This window comes from Elaeis guineensis, chromosome 1 (genome assembly GCF_000442705.2).
Source record: "Elaeis guineensis isolate ETL-2024a chromosome 1, EG11, whole genome shotgun sequence".
Classification (NCBI taxonomy): Eukaryota; Viridiplantae; Streptophyta; class Magnoliopsida; order Arecales; family Arecaceae; genus Elaeis; species Elaeis guineensis.
In genome coordinates, this window is record NC_025993.2 from 32008937 (window position 1) to 32026808 (window position 17872).

The 17872-nt window shown below is 37.3% G+C and overlaps 1 pseudogene; it reads left to right on the forward strand.

Annotated features, from left to right (window-relative positions):
* The window catches only part of LOC105033901 (probable manganese-transporting ATPase PDR2), a 48589-nt pseudogene that overhangs the window by 19861 nt on the left and 10856 nt on the right, over nucleotides 1–17872 (forward strand).

The window sequence follows — 17872 nt, forward strand, 5'->3', positions numbered from 1 at the left end:
GATGTTTTGCTTCCCCAAATGTATCAGCAAAATTTTCCTAAGGCAAATCATTGGAGGACCGGCAAAAAAGATATAACTTTTTAAGTGTACGTGTTAGCACTCCCAGTCAACTAATTAGGATCCTTAATGATCTATTAGTTATAATAAAAGTTGAAAAAAATTGTTGGATTTAAAGGGTGGATGTTCTAGTTGCTTTAATAGGTAATAACATGATCCAGATCTGAATCTGGTGATCAAAATTCGAAAAGATCACGTGATTCAAAATTCGGATATGAGAACCCAGATCTAGATCATACAGTTCAAACTGATTCATATCTTAAGATCGTGGATCTTACAATCTTGACAACAATGCCAACAGCTAAGTAAATATTAAAAAAATATTATCCAGTCTTTTTATAATTATCTTGTTTATGCTGGTCCATTACCGGTTTCCGACTGCTTTTTCACATGTTCTTTAGGTTTCCACGCACTTAGCCACAGAAGAGCCAATCCATGAATTATTTAATATTGCTAGTTTCATATGTTTATATTGTTATGCTGAATGATTGGTGAAGGATCTAGGTTTCCAGGACCAAATAATTTAGATACGCTGCCTTGTATTTTCGCCTTGGGCAAATTTTTATGCTACCTCTTTTGAATCTTATGGAACTGTTTCTTGGTCCACCAAATTCATTCATTTAAAAATCTTATAATTGATGCAGTTAGTTGCAAGCATATTTGCAGATTTAATTTAAAAAGAATTTTATATCTTTTCTGTGTGAAATCTTTGAGCATTTTCCAGGACATTGGATGTGTTATTTTTAATTTCATTCATAAGAAAGATTCTTGACAGTACCTGAAGCAATGTTTGCTCACTTACGCAGGTGGCATGATCGTCGGCATCTTCAACTGGGAGTAGTGATGAAATATATTTTGATTTTAGAAAGCAATGCTTCATCTTTTCAACTGAAAATGATATGTTTTGCAAGCTCCCTTACCCTACAAAAGAATCATATGGTTACTATCTCAGGAATACTGGCCATGGATCGGAAGCTAAAGTAGCTGCTGCCACTGATAAGTGGGGGCGAAATGTGTAAGTTTCTCTATGCTGGTACTCATCTGTGAACAAAATTCATCAGCTGTTTATTTTATTTCTTTCATTCTTTAGTCTTGATCACCTGAATAATGTGCTGAACTACACCAAGGAGAAAAATATGATTTTTTTTAATCAACAAAATACAACCACCTTCCATATTTCATCCAGGGAAATGGCAATTAGGTAACTAGCTGATATCAAATAGGAACAGTCACTATTTTTGATAACTATTGCTTTTCTCTTGGTTCTGTTAAATGCTTTTCCATTAGCCAGCATCATTTTCTACTTGTAGCTCACATTGTGTCTCCTGATGCAATTAAAGGTTTAGATTAATCTCCATTACAATTTTCTTCAATTTTTTTCAGGTTGTTGGCATGAGATAAGCTCATTATTGAATACTAATACATGCGCTTATTGTATGTGTAGTATTCCAAATTTAAGAAAGGAATGGAACATCTGAAAAATGGCCTAAACTTATCTTGCTAAAAGATTATTTAGTGGTGCAATCACTCTTTTTCCTTCCTCTCTAAACATCTTATCTGGTCAAGAAGTAAAAGAGCCATAGCTGGTCCTCGTCCTACCAGCAGCAGGCTCTGCTAGGTGGCTAGAGTCTCATTAGAAAATTAAGCATTTGATGCAAAAAGTTTGTATGAATTGAGGATTGAGGGTTGATGCCTTCCTAACCTACTTGTGTCTGCTAGTGAAACAACCGGACTTAATTGTGATATGACCATTTTGTTTTATGAGATGAACCCAGTGAAGGAACAAGCAGCTTTCATCTGAGCGTAACTTCTTTTTTCTTTTTAAAAAGTGATTGGATAAAACTAATTTCTTGTATTAATACTGTAATATCTTATCATACGACAGCTTGAAGGAAGGAATGATTAAGCACAGTATAGTTTGCCTTCTGCCAGGGCAATAACTCCAACCCATTCCATGTGCATCTTCATTTGGTACATTACATGGATGGCTTGATTTAAAAATTTTTGGCAACTTTTTCTAACCGTGAAGTATAACATTCTTGTACCAAGCTGCGCAGGTATGTTAGAAGTCTTATTTTGGTCCATGAGACATGATAAGGTGATTCAAACATTAGGTGGCTTCAACCTGGTGATAACTAAAGTCCAGGCAATGGATGGTTTGAATTCTGACAAAATTAAACTGTGGAACTCTCCAGAAGCCTCTTTTCAGTACATGATTCTCGCATGACACTGCTTTGGAATACTTGTGCATTTGTGCCCCTTTTCTTTGACACTCGCTGGATCTAATAGTGTCTTAGTGCTGTCCAATCAAATTTTGCCACAAGCTGGTGCTGTAAAATTTTTCAGAATTTTAGATGAATCAAATGCTGTTTTTACCGTCAGATCTTTGCTATTGTATTACATAAAAATGATAGTTCTTGTGCGTTGCTAAATTTCAGTGAGCACTAAAATAAAGTTGGGAATATAACTGGGTAATGTGATTAAATAATTTAAGGGCTCATAATAACTCTGTCATCACTTTGCATAACCTAAATTATATACCTGGCATGTAATAATATCTAAGTTGAAATACTTAATCACTTAAAAGAGTCATCACACTGCTTTAGATGCAAAAAAAAAAAAAAAAAAAAAAAATTCAGGTTTAGGTAACCCCATTATGTGCAAGATCATTAATTCATTACCAACATAATTAGACACCTTAGATGGCTTAAGTGTCTTAAAACCCCATTTCTCATCTATAAACTTAACTATCATCATGCACAGCATTAGTTTGTCTTTTAGCTTCTCAAAAATCCTAAATTAAATTGCTATCTGTGGCATCAGCTATGACAAACATGCTTAGCTTCTAGCTTCCGCCCCCATCTTTTTCAAGAAATTCTTGAAAACTGATATACAGGGATTTGTTATATATTGGTCTTGAAGGATCATGGTAATATTATGTATAGTGGCACTTGAAGCTTTGGGCCAATTAGTTTGAGACTTTGCTGGTACCAATTGTATGCAATTTGCAGTGACCTTGAGGATACTGAAGATCTTTAAAAAGAAAAAAATCACTGAAGAAGGAATAAGGCATTAGGATCCCTGCTTCTTCTTCTTCTTCTTCTTTGTTTTGTTTTTTATTTTTTCATTTTTTTTTTCTTTTGCTGCTAAGTACCCTTGTCCATGTTGCCATGCTTCATTTAGATAGAAAGTTTTGTATGATCCTTTTTTGCTAATAATCTATCAAAAAATAACAGCTAATAGTAGTGCCTAAGTTTCTTAAATGAAGTGTATGCTCTATGGACCACCTTTTCCTTGTATTGTTTATGACATTAATGATATGTCTGCACTTCTATCTGCACAAACATGGAAAATCTTCCATGTGTATCTTTCTGAATCTGTTCTTAGTTTATCCAACAGGCTTTTGCAGCAGAAAACCTATTTGCATCTTCTCATTGCAGTTGTTTTGGTTCATTAGTTTTCCTCTATGTTCCCAATTTTGAATTTGTTTGGATGTTTATCCCTGTTACTTTTGTCAAAGTGCAAAAGGGTTTCTGGCTTGAATTATCTCATATTATTCTCAATGGGTTCGGCTATAGTCATTGTACAAATAATTCAATGGTATGGTAATGTTCAATGTCTTCAATTAGGTTTGCGTATCCACAACCCACATTTCAAAAGTTGATGAAAGAGCATTGCATGGAGCCATTTTTTGTGTTTCAGGTTTGTAGTCTTATCAAGCATTCTGTTATATTAATTATGAGGATCACTATAGCCATTGTGCTAACTATGTGCTTTTCATGTTTAGGTTTTCTGTGTGAGCCTCTGGTGTTTGGATGAATATTGGTGCTACAGCTTGTTCACACTTTTTATGCTATTTCTGTTTGAGTCTATAATAGCCAAGAGTAGGTTGAAAACCCTAACTGAACTTAGGTGTGTAAGAGTTGATGGCCAGACTTTGATGGTGCATCATGGTGGGAAGTATGTCTTTATTATATATATATATGTGCTAATGTGTGTGCATTTGAGTTTGTATAGTTCACAATGGCTACCACATATTGAATGCTTTTGGTTTCAGGTGGGTGAAGCTCTCTGGCACAGACCTCTTTCTTGGAGATGTTGTTTCCATGGGTCGCTCCTCTGGTCAGAGTGGGAAGGAGAAATCTGTACCGGCTGATATGCTGTTATTAGCTAGAAGTGCCATTGCGAATGAAGCCATTCTTATAGGCGAGTTTACTTAATGGAAGGTGGTTCTTGCATCTCTTGTTTTTATCTGATCAGTGCATTTTTTTTCCATTATGGGATATAAAGTGTTTTTTTGGCCATCTAAACAAGGATTTTCTGTTTCTTCATTTCTTTCTTATTGTTACATTGTACTTTGGTTCTTTAGGTTTCAATTGCAGGTCACAGTTCTGATGATAAATTGTCTATTAAACGAGATAAAAGTCATATCCTGTTTGGTGGAACAAAAATATTGCAGCACACTCTAGATAAGGTGCTTCATATGTGGCTATCATGCATTGTTCATTTGTGTAGTTAGTGCAATGATGTCATTTTTTCAAACATTTTTGTGACTTTAATGTTTGTCTTGCTAAATTAATATGTAACATATAGTCATTTAATCTGAAAACACCTGATGGGGGATGCTTGGCTGTTGTACTGCGGATGGGATTTGAGACAAGTCAAGGCAAATTAATGCGAAAAATTCTATTTTTCACTGAAAGGGTAACTTCTGATCTGTAGTCAAGTACTGGTCATTGGATGGTAAGTGCCACATGCTTGTTTAATAATTCTTGTTGGGTAATTTGTGTTTTAGGAGAGTGCAAATAGCTGGGAGAGTGGGTTGTTCATTCTTTTCCTACTTTTCTTTGCCATTATTGCTGCAGGCTATGTGCTTAAAAAGGTACAACAAGCATTCATTTATGCAACAGCCTTGTATCATGGATGCAAAATTAGGAGTTGTTTCTGCATATCTGGTTTCCAGCATTGTTGTTGCTTGCACTAGAACTACGCTCTTTCATTAGCATTACATCTAATAAATGGATTTTCTGCTGTTAGGGATTAGAGAATCCAACAAGGAGCAAATACAAGCTTTTCTTGAGTTGTTCGTTAATTATCACTTCTGTGATATCCCCTGAACTACCAATGGAGCTATCAATAGCTGTCAACACATCTTTAATTGCATTGGCATGCCGTGGAATTTTTTGCATAGAGCCATTCAGAATACTCTTTGCTGGGAAGGTTGATCAGTGCATTAAATGTTACATAAGAAGTATTAAAATTTTTATTATTTAATCTTTATTATTTAGTATTTGATATTTTTTATGCTTTTTTTCAGGATTAATTAATTATGAAAACTTAATTGCAAAGCAATACGCAACGGTCCTTCAACATGTGCAGATGAAGTTCGAGTCCAAATTTAAAACTGTTAGGTGCACGACATGTGAAGATATATGAATGCATGACAAGGACCAATGAATATAAGAAAATAAATTATTTTTGGTGTGGGCCATGGCAGGATGTTCATAAAATTTTTTATGTGGTGTACAGAAATCTCCCACATGGTCTAACTTCATGAGTATTTAAATATGGAAAGGGAATCTGCTAGGAATTAAATGGAGTGCTGGTTTCTTTGACTTTGAACTTTGCGGGAAGGTTTATACACATGGCGTGTGAACCCAGCGGAAAAGAAAAGAGTGGAGAAGCGGCATCAACAGGATGTGGTCTTCATATGGTATCTGCACAAATTTAATGCATTCTTTGCGGACATTTAGCGCTAGTGGAGCTGGTGTGCGGGCTCGAGGCGTCAACGCGGTAAACGGTTCAAATGCGAAAACAGACGTGAGAAGTTGGGATGCAGAGGCAAACATGATGAATTATTGATGACGCAAAGCGAACGCAATGTTAAACACGTAATATGAAGTTTATAAAGGAAGACCGTAGGGAATGAGAGGAGGACCGAATATTTTATCCTTCCATCCGGCTACCATCGTTCTCCATGCTCTCCATGCTCTCCATGCTTAAACCCCATATATGCCACCCTCTCTTCATCTCTTCTTCCATGCCAAGATCTCCATCATCAGCCTCTCTATGCCTTTATACAAATTAGCCGCCCACCATCTTTTCTCCCTCTCCCTTATTGTCCAACGCCCTTCATTGCCTTCCATCCCACCTTTCTCCACAGAACCTCCATGCCAAGATTCAAGTTGAAGCAATCCTCAGGCATGTGCGGCTAAAGGGCTAAGTTCTGGGGAAGTAGAAGTCTTCTCGCATGGATTGTAATTTTCTTTTCTTCATCCTTTGTAATTTTCTTTAATTAATTTTGATGCTCGTCATTACAGCACCAAAGATAAAATTAAACCTATCCTACTATTGGTTAGAATAGTAGTGAGTCGGGTGTCGATTTCCTCAGGGATTGTAGGCTAAGTTACTCCAATTTTAATTAAAAATAAAATTTTAGATTAAATTTTAAGGCAAAAATTTCAGCAAGTAGATTAAAGAAAATTCAGCAAGTTAAAAATTCAGTTCTAGCAAATTAAAATAAGAGAAAGCAAGTATTAATTAACTGAAGGTTTAAGAATCAACTGAAGGCATTCTGGGTTTTCGAATCCATCTATAGCATGATTGTGGTAATTCTTTTTAGTGCAAGAAATTAAAAAAATTAAAAACTTAATTATGATTATAACTTATTTCCTTAAAGCATGAATCGTATCTTTCAATCACGACCCATCCTTATAGAATCATAAGTTATTCAATACTTAATTCCTAAAAATTTAAAACATGACTTTCAATGATTTCTCTTGATCATAAACTATTAAGTTGAGTACGGATCGTATCTTTCGATCACAATCCATCCTAACAAATATAGTCTATTTAGATCTTTATGAATAGCAAGCATGTTAACACAAAAACAAGATCTCATGTATAGAAAAAATAAAATTTCATTACAATTGAACAAGAGAACATATTATTCATTGCATAAAAAAAATTACAAAGAATGAAGAAAAGAAAATTACAACCCATGTTAGAACACTTCTTCTACTTTCCCAGAATTCAGCCCTTTAGCCGCACATGCTTGAGGATTGCTTCAACTTAAATCTTGGCGTGGAGGTTACTTAAATCTTGGTGTGGAGGTTTTGTGGAGGGTGGGATGGAAGGTATGGAAGGGCCTTGGACAGCAAGGGAGAGGGAGAAAGGATGGTGGGCGGCTGATTTATGTGAAGGCGTGAAGAGGCTGATGATGGAGATCTTGGCATGGAAGAAGAGATGAAGAGAGGGTGGCATGTATGGGGTTTAAGCATGAAGAACAGTGGTGGTCGGATGGAAGGATAAAATATTCGGTCCCCCCTCTCATTTTCTGTGGCCTTCCTTTATAGATTTCATATCACGTGTTTAACATTGCGTTCGTTTCGCGTCATCAACAACCGATCGCGTTTGCTTCCACATTTCAACTTCTCGCATCTGTTTCTGCGTTTGAACCGCTTGCCGTGTTCACATCTCGGACCCGCACACCAGCTTTTATTCCCCAGGCTTCTTTCCGCATGAAGCTCCACTCGCGCTGATATTTTTCTGCATCCCATCCGCATCCGCTCTTTTCTCTCGCTCATGCACGCACAGCCATGCGTTATCAGCCCACGTGAATGCCCGTAGAGAATGCGTTGAATTCATGCGGACGTTATGTGAAGATCATGCCTTGTTGATGTTGCTTCATTCCATTTTTTTTCTTTTTCGCTGGGTTCACACGCCATGCGTACAAACTTTCCTGCAAAGTCCCAAGTCAAAGAAATCAGTGCTTCATTTAATTTTCAATGGATGCTTATGAAGTTGGATCATGTGGCGAGTTTTTGTGCACCACGTGAAAAATTTTATGAGCTTGCCGTGGCTCACGTCAAAAATAATTTATTTTTTTATATTCATTGGGTCCTTGTCACGCATCTATATATCTTCGCGTGTTATGCATCTGACAGTCTTAAATTTGGACTCGAGTTTCATCTGCATGTATTAAAGGACCGTTGCATGTTGTTTTGCAATTAAGTCTTTATAATTAATTATTTCTAAAAAAGAGCATAAAAAATATCAAATACTAAATAATAAAGATTTTAATACTTCTTATGTAGCATTTAATGCACTGATCAAAGGTGAAGACCGAAGATTTTGTGATCTCTTGCAGACATTATTAACTTCTTAGTTATCAACACCTTTGACCAACTTAGCTGGGTGCAGGTTGACATATGTTGCTTTGATAAGATAGGAACTCTCACATCTGATGACATGGTATGCCAATTAACTCAAATGCCAATATATTTCTTGTAGTTATTCTTAACCTGGAGATATCTGGCTTTTCCTTCCAGGAGTTTCAAGGTGTTGGTTTGGCTGATAATGCAAATTTAGAATCAGGCACAAATAAATTGCCTGCACGAATAGTTGAAGTTCTAGCAGCCTGCCATGCATTGGTGTTTGTAGAGAATAGACTGGTATGATATTGTTAGAAGCCAAACTCTCTACGATAATACATGATGCTATAAACAATCTAATCAACAATGCATAATATTCTGGAATTTATCATTGGAATATAGGTTGGTGATCCTCTTGAAAAGGCTGCACTTAAAGGAATAGATTGGATATACACATCTGATGAGAAGGCAATGCCCAAAAGGTAAGCTGCATCATTTGTAGAGAATAGAGATAGTGCTTTATATGTAAGATTCAGAAAACCTTGATAACTAATTATTGCTTACATGACTTGTTATTTTGTTTGATGTCAACTTTCTACAAAGTATATGCATTATTCTCAGAAGACTTCAGACCCACTTTGCTTTCACGATTTGAGCTTGACATTCCATCAAGGAATTCATCTTCCGCTTTGCATTGACCCCATTCCTCAAGTCTGTGGTCTTCGATCATAAACTATCTCTAGATTCATGTACCTAACATAATCATTTTGGTTGTATGTGTAGAATGTTACGAGAGATAATTTAGGGCGTTGTATCCTTAGTTGTATTACTTTATTTAGCTGAAATTCTATTAGGAGCAAGGATTCAGGTCCCAGCGCGACGTCCTATGAGACACTGGGACGGGATACCATCCCATGTGTTAGGACAGGGCCGTCCCGCTAGCATCCCAGCATTCCGATCGGGACATCTTGGGACATTTTTTGTCTTCAGTATCGGAACGGGATGGGACGGCAATGTGTCTCGTTCCATAGAAAAATCGGAATAGCCCCGTTCTATGGGATTTAAAACCTTGATTAGGAGTTTTTGATCTTTGTTGAAACCTGCCATTTCTGATTTGACTTGAATGTCGACCTTTGAGATTTATTCATCTTTGCACAAGTGAAACTTAATGTGTTTGTCATCTTGCTTGAGCATTTGTGATTGGGATTATGCTTTGTGATCTTGTTCTTATGATTTTGATTTTTTGATTTCACTTGAATTCAGGTCAGGCGGTCATGTTATGCAGATTGTACAGAGACACCATTTTGCATCTCACTTGAAAAGAAAGGCTCTTGTTGTTCGCATTCAGGAACAATTTCTTGTATTTGTGATGGTTGGTGGTGCCAAAATTTAAATTCTTTGATTCTTTGGCGTCTATTTGGTGCTACTGTTTTTATGATAATAGAAAGTTAGCAGTTATATTTCAAGTAGAAGTTGCGATCTTTCCATTAATTGTCATGCTGATTGCCTCTGGTGCAATTATCTGCACCTTTGTTTTAATAATTTTATTTCTCATGATTATTGCTATTTGATAGCTATAGCCACTCATGCATTTTTTGGGTATTACTTAGAATAACTTATTAAAAGTCTATGCCTCTATGGTAATCTTAATATCTGGGATTTCCTTTGGCGCACTGTTCAATTATATAAATTCTTGGTGCTCATGAAATAAACTTTTATCAAGCCCTCAATATCTTGCTTCTTTTTATGTTGTTGCTCTATATGTGATTTATTGCTTTAGTCAGGGAGAGAATCATATTTTGGTAAAAAAAACATGCGGTGATGACTTGGTTTCAGTTTGTCTTTAGTTGATTCTTGCTATAGTCCATGTAACATGAGCTATTTTATAATGGCAGGGTGCACCTGAAACTATTCAGGATAGGTTGATTGATTTGCCTCCAACATACATGGAGACATATAAGAAATATACAAGGCGAGGGTCTCGGGTGCTGGCACTTGCGTACAAGCCACTTCCGGAGATGGCTGTAAGACAGCTTGTGGCACTGTTAATTTCTAGATGCCTTTAGATATGTAAACTAGATTTTCTTCTAACTCTAGAATTATTGAATGTTGAAGTGTGTTATGCTAGCCTAGAAAGGTTATATGCATCTGAATGAAAGTGGTGCATCAAGATTTCTGTCACATTGTTTTTCCCGTGTTCTTCCCTGCAGAGTTTGGTACATGCGATTCTGATTCCCTTTCTTGTTTCATAGTTAAGGGGGGTTTTTTTGAGACAAGGAAATTAAAACACAAATTGACCAAACCCTGCAAGTAGGTAGGGGCATAAAATAAAGGGAACTTGTACAAGCTTTCACTGCATGTCACAAGAGATTGGGACACTGAAAATGTCAATGCAAGAGAAGCCTTACTCATTAAAAAAAAAAAATACGGACAACTCCTCTCAAAATCTCTCCCATTAGTTGAAATAAGGAAACAGCCACAAAACTTTTAACATAATACCCATCCTTGATGATTGTTTAATGCAAAGAGTCAGGGAGTCAAACCAATCAGTGGAAGTTACTCTTCCTTGACCCATCTGGACTTGTATAGACATTAATTCTATATGCATGATATTATACTACAGTTCACTGCCTCAAGTATTCTCGAAAGGATATGCATTTTCTATAGAGCTAAAATTGGAATTAAAATCCCATTTTGCTTCTTGAGGTTTAGAATGCATTCAAGCCTTGGAGCAGGACCTTGTAAGCAAAGTCATGTTGACAGATAGATAGATATCCATATGTTGCGATTATTAGCTGTACAATAAAGGAAAAACTAATGAGAAATACTCAATTGAGTTTAAACTTAAAAGTAGCTAACCACTTAAGTTTCAAATAAAAAATCCTCCTCATTTGAAATATAACTTAAAAGCAACTATCCAAATGGGGTGAAATGATCCAGTTGCCCTTGTAGTTATAAAGCAACACCATACTATTATAAATAATACTGCACTATTATAAAACAATACTGCACTATAACAAAAGCAATGCTACACTATTAAAAAAGTGATACTACACTATTAGTTATACTATACTATTATAAAACAACAATGCATTGTTATAATGTAATACCACAATAAAAGAATACTACGCTATAATAATGTAATACCATCTTATTATAAAGGAATACCACACTAATATAATATAATAAAGCAATACTGTATTATGTACTAATATAATGTAATATTGTCTTATTGTAAAGGAATACTATACTAATATAATACAATAAAGTAACACTGCATTATTATAAAGGAATACTACACTAATATAATGTAATACTATCTTATTGTAAAGGAATACTACACTATGATAATGTAATACTATAGTATTTTAAAAGATATAAGACTATAAGGATAATTTCAGCCAAAAATGGGTAGTTACTTTTAACTTATATTTGGAATAGGTAGCTACTTTTACATAAAACTCATCTAGGGAGCTGCTTTTAAGTTGAAAGTAGAGTTGGAGATTTATCTCTAGTTTTTTATATAATAAATGAAAGATAATAATTTTTTGAGGCTGGAATGATAAAGACTGCTCCTAAAGTTAACCTGACTGAGGGAGAGAGAATAAGAGGAAGAGGGGGAGGGGGTGGTGTGGGGCGTGCGGGAGGGGGGGGAGCACTCTCTTAATTTATATAAGCTGGGAGGGTGCTCAATTGATTTAGCTGAGCCGAGGAGGGGAACCAAATTAAATGCCTGAACTGTGTCGGTCTCTGACTAGTCTGGTTTGGTATGCCCCTAATCAGCCAGTTTGGCGCAATTCAGAGTACCTTGGCTAAATGCATGGGTAGCTCGAGGGCTTTTGCCTGATAATGGTAGATTTTTGGTTCCACTCAATTTCAGCCCTCTAAACCTTGTTCATGGTAAAACTTGAACGATCTCTAACTTAAATGTCTTTGATTAGCTTGGAGCCATGGACAGCTTGATCACAATCAAATGGTACTGGCATGGGATTTAGTTTTCATATAGTTATTACTGAAGATTCATTAATGGCACTAGCTTGACAAAAGCGTTTATATCCTTAGGGGTAGCATGCTGGGTCTAAAAGTGGTTTGTAACCAAAATTTGTTGCTTTGTTTAGGGGCCTGAATACTTGAATTCCTCGTTACAAAATCCATCTTCGGCTGGAAAATCATGAAAAATAGGTAATCCTTAGTCTCAGTCTTCATACCATGTACTTTCAGTGTGGGAATATGAGTCTATAGTAGATGTATCATAGACTCTCTTTCTAAAGCCACATTTGGTCACCCGAGGTAATCTTAAATGCATTTAATCAATGTTGATTTCCATCCAAAAGCTTATTTCTCTTCTTTCTAGATTTTTCATTAGAAAGGTTAACAAGGATAATTTACATTGGAGAGACCGTCACTAGAACCAACCATGCAGCTAATTCCCTAGCTAACGAGCCAATTTGCAGGTAGAATTATCTGTTTCATCTGTTAGTCAAACTTTTGACAAATTCTTCTTGTTGAAGGAAGAGAATATATTTTTTTCATATTTCTTTCGGCCTCTCAAAGGGCCTTTATAGGCTATTGGATACAATGTACTGGGATACATTACTAGATACAATATACTTAGACACATACTAAATATGCTGAGGCTACTAGATATAATGTACTTGGACACATTACTAGATACAATGTACTTAGACATATATTCAATATGGTGAGGCTAATTCTAACACTCCCCTTTAAGTTGGAGCATATACATCAACTAAGCCCAGCTTGGAACATATAGTAGAAAATCTTGTAGAGTTGAGAGCTTTGGTGAAGATGTCTGCGAGCTGATCTGCTGAACTCGTGAAGGGTGTCATAATCTTGGCATTCAAAATAGCTTCTCGAAAAAAATGGCAGTCCATCTTTATATGTTTAGTCTGCTTATGAAAGACTGAATTACTAGCAATATAAATCGCTGCTTGATTATCACCATGCATAACCATAGGCTTTGTATAAACAACCCCTAAATCCTCCATAAAGAACTTAAGCCACATCATTTCACAAGTAGTATGGGCCATTGCTCTGTACTCTGCCTTTGCACTGGATCTAGCCATCACATTTTGCTTCTTGTTTCTCCACGTGACTAAGTTTCTTCCAATATAAGTACCATAGCCAGAGGTCAAGCGCCGATCATCCATAGATCCTGCATAATCTGCATCAGAGTAGGCCTTGATGTCAAAATGTCCAGATTTCTTGAAAAGTAGTCCTTTCCTTGGAGAGCCTTATATATAGTGGAGAATTCTGAGGGCTACCTCCTAATGTCCTCTTTTTTGGCTTGTGCATATATTGGCTAACCAGTCCAACTGTAAAAAAAATATCTAGTTGTGTAATGGTGAGGTATATCAATTTTTCAACCAGTCGATGGTACTAAGCTGGATTTGGGAAATCCTTATCATTTTCAGAGGGGTTGTTATGACTGGTAACCATGGGAGTGTGGACAGGCTTACAGTCAAGAAGTCCAGTTTCTATTAACAAGTCAAGTGTGTACTTTCTTTGAGAAAGATTGACCCCATCAGCACAGTAAGCAATCTCAAGACCTAAGAAGTAACTTGACTTGCCAAGATCTTTGATAATAAAATGATATTGAATATATTGTTTGACTTCAGCTATGCCCTCGGTATCATCACCAGTGAGGAGGATATCATCCACATAAACTACAAGTACAACAATTTTTCGTGAATTTTTTCGGACAAAAATCAAGTGATCAAGCTGTGAGCATCAAAGCCCTACACTAGCAACAATCTTCGTGAACTTGTCAAACGAAGCACGAGGGCTTTGCTTCAGTCCATAGATGGCCTTCTTGAGCTTGCGTAGCCGATTCTCCCCCTGAGCAACATACCCAGGTGGTTGCTCCATATAGACATCCTCAAAAAGATCACCATAAAGAAATGCATTCTTGACATTCATTTGAAAAATAGGCCAATCTCGATTAACAGCAATAGAGAATACAATCTGAATACAATTCATTCGAGCCACAGGAGAAAAGATCTCATAATAATCAATCCTATAAGTCTGAGTAAATCCTTTGACAACTAAGTGAGCTTTGTATTTGTCAATAGACCCATTCGGTAGATGTTTGATGGTAAACACCCATTTGCATGCAACAGGCTGAACACCCACATGAGGGGTCACAAGCTCCCAAGTATCATTGCTGGTAAGAGCATTGATCTCTTTATCCATAGCGGTTTTTCAAGCAGGATCGGACAGTGCTTCCAAATAAGTATTGGGAATAGACACTGAGGATATCGACAAGGCAAAATGTTGGAAAGAGGGGCTGAAATGGTCTAGGGAGACATAATTAGTAATAGAGTGCATGGTACATGTATGTTTGCGCTTGCGTAGAGCAATAGGAAGATCAAGATCAGATACCTTAGGATTCGGAGCCAGAGAAGGCAGATTGGATTGAACATGAGTTGTAGGTTTTTGGCGGCACCGATAAACCTGCAAAATTGGAGCTGTTGGCAGTGTCTCTGAGGGCTGCCCAGGATTTGAGAAAGGGACAACTTGTAGTGGAGCTGGTGTAGGTAAAGGAGGTCCAAACGAGGGTACCAATGGAGCCTCGAAAAGAGAAAAGAATGAGATAGACCCAAAGAAAGTAACATTAGCAGAAACAAAGTGATATCGGGCAATTGGATCATAACATCTATACCCCTTTTGTATATAAGAGTAACCCAAGAAAACACACTTAACAGACCGAGGGGATAGTTTGTCAATTCCAGGGCCGAGCAAGTGAACGAAGCAAACAGCCAAACACCCGAGGACTAAGTGGAAACAGAGACTTGTTTGGATAAAGACAAGAGAAGGATGTCCAACAAGCAAGAATAGAAAATGGGAGATGATTAACAAGATAGCAAGCAGTAAGAAAAGAATCCCCCCAATATTTTTTAGGCACATGCATTTGAAACATCAAGGTGTGGGCCATATTCAGGAGGGTACGATTCTCACGTTCAGCAATCCCATTTTGCTGAGAAGTATATGCACAAGATGTCTGATGAATAATACTATTAGAAGCACAGAATTTTTTAAACAAAGAGCTTGCAAATTTTAAGGCATTATCCGTGCGAAGAGTCTTAACGGATATAGAAAATTGAGTCTTTATTTTCATGTAGAATTCTTTGAATACATTAAAGACATCAGATCGACTCCGAAGAGGATATACCCAAGTGATCCGAGAACAATCATCAATGAAGGTAACAAAGTAGTGAAACTCAAAACGGGATGACACAGGACTCAAACTCCAGATGTCCTAATGAATAATCTCAAAAGGAGTATTACTCCGACTATTGACACTAGAAGGAAAAAACACACGATGGTGCTTGCCAAACTCACAAGCAGCACACAACAAAGAGGACAAAGTAGAAGGAACAGACACAAATTTACTCAACGACGAGATACTAGGATGGTCAAGTCTGCAATGCCAAAAAGAGAGATCCGAATCCTGAGGAGCAGCAGGAGAAGTAGCAATAGCGGTAGCAGATTCCGCATCTAGATAGTAGAGACCCCGCAACTCATGTCTGCCACCAATCTGCTTCTTGGTCCGGAGATCCTGAAAGACACGGTAGGAAGGAAAAAAAAATCGAACATTCCAAAGGGCGGCTGAGGTGGCTTATGGATAGAAGACTAACAAAAAAATTAAGAACATAGAAAACTCTGTTAAGAGATAAAGAAGAGGAGGCAACCACTGACCCCTCTCTTAGAACATAAGAAAAGGAGCCATCAGCAATAGATACAAGAGGATGAGAAGAAGAAAGGGACAAAGTGGAAAATAGAGATCTGTTATCTGTCATATGGGTGAAGGCACCAGAGTCTAGAAGCTAGGACTTACCATGGGTAGCAGCCGACGTAGACTTAGAAGATGGTGATGCAAGAAATGAAGAGGCATGTGGCTGCAATAATCTATCATACTCCGTCTTAGTGTAATAACATTGCTCATGGTCTCAAAAATAGGGATAGCATTAGTTGGAGCAACAACAGTTAGTTTAGCGGTTTTTGGTTTACCAAACTTCTACCATCACCGCTCAGAAGGATGGTTAGTGCGAGTGCAGTGAATACATGGAGGAAAATTGCGACCATGGCCCCGACCACATCCTCCAGAAGCAGCGTGAGCAAACTAATCAATAGGTGTAGAAGAAAATTCAGAAGCAGCCATGGTAGTAGATACTCGGAGCACACGAGCAAGGGCACTAGTCAACGATGGGATAGTAGAGTTAGACAAGAGAGACTGCCGAACATGACTGAGACTATTATTCAATCCGGAGAGAAACTTGGCTACAAGAAATTCCTCACGTTGTTGCTTCAAGATTGTCGCATCAGTAGTAATGGGATGATAAACAATCAGTTCATCCCACTTACCTTTAAGTGTTGCAAAGCAGTCATTTACAGAGCGCCCATCTTGACGAAGATTAAAGATCTGCTCATATAAGGCATAAACACGATTAATATTCTTCTCATGCCCATACATCTCCTTGAGAGCATCCCACATATCTTTTGCAGTAGATAGAAATATAATATTGGCACTTACCGAGGATTCACAACTATTCAAAAGCCAAGTGATAACTGCGTAGTCATCGTCCTGCCACTTATCCACAGTTTTAGTTGCTGTCTCGTCATTAGAAGACTTAGAGGAAGAGGAGGCATCAGGAGGGGCGTCGGTGAGATGTTTCAACTTGTGTTGAGAACCAACAAAGAAGCGAAAGGTCTGAGCCCAGAGGACATAATTAGCACCATTCAACTTGATCATGGTACCTAAAGGAATGGACTTCGGGACTTCCGAAGACGATGCCATATAGATCCGAGGATAACAGTGTCAGCACACAAGGAAGAGGAGTCCTGTTCACAGCATAGATAAGAGGAGGACCAGGGAATCTACACTATGATCAGGGCCAAAATAGTAGAGTAAACCTGGAGGCTGCGGGAAGGAGAGGAAGATGGCTAGGGTTTTGCTATGATACCATGTTGAAGGAAGAGAATATATTTTTTTCATATTTTTTTTAGCCTCTCAAAGGGCCTTTATAGGTTGGATACCATGTACTTGGACACATTACTAGATACAATATACTTGGACACATACTAAATATGGTGAGGCTACTAGATACAATGTATTTGTACACATACCAAATATGGTGAGGCTAATTCTAACACTTCTAATCCTCAGCAAGGTTGTACATACTTGAGCATACTGGCTGGTAGGGGGTATATTCTGTTGTATCAGTAAGAAAATGATGCCTGGTACATCCCCCCATGCAGAGTTTCGGTACTTAGAAATGCACCATGTCAGCACTAGATATGAATTATAAGGTGCATTGGGTGGATACTGTTGTGACTTTGTGGGTACTGGGTACCAATACCAGTACAAGAAAAACTTGCTCTTTATCAGAAATTTTTAACAAAATTGAATTTTAGAACATTATGCTTGCCAATATACTGAAAAAATATCTGGAATTCAGGCTTCTTCGATCTTTAAACATCCATTTCTTCTGACTGTAAACATCCCATTGGTTTCCTAATAAAAGTTTAAGAGCTGGTGTTATGACTCTAGTATAACATAATACTTCTTATAGAAGAGGAAAGTTTTCCCTTCATCAGTATACAAAATTAATGATATATTTTTTGTGTTATTATTATTTATT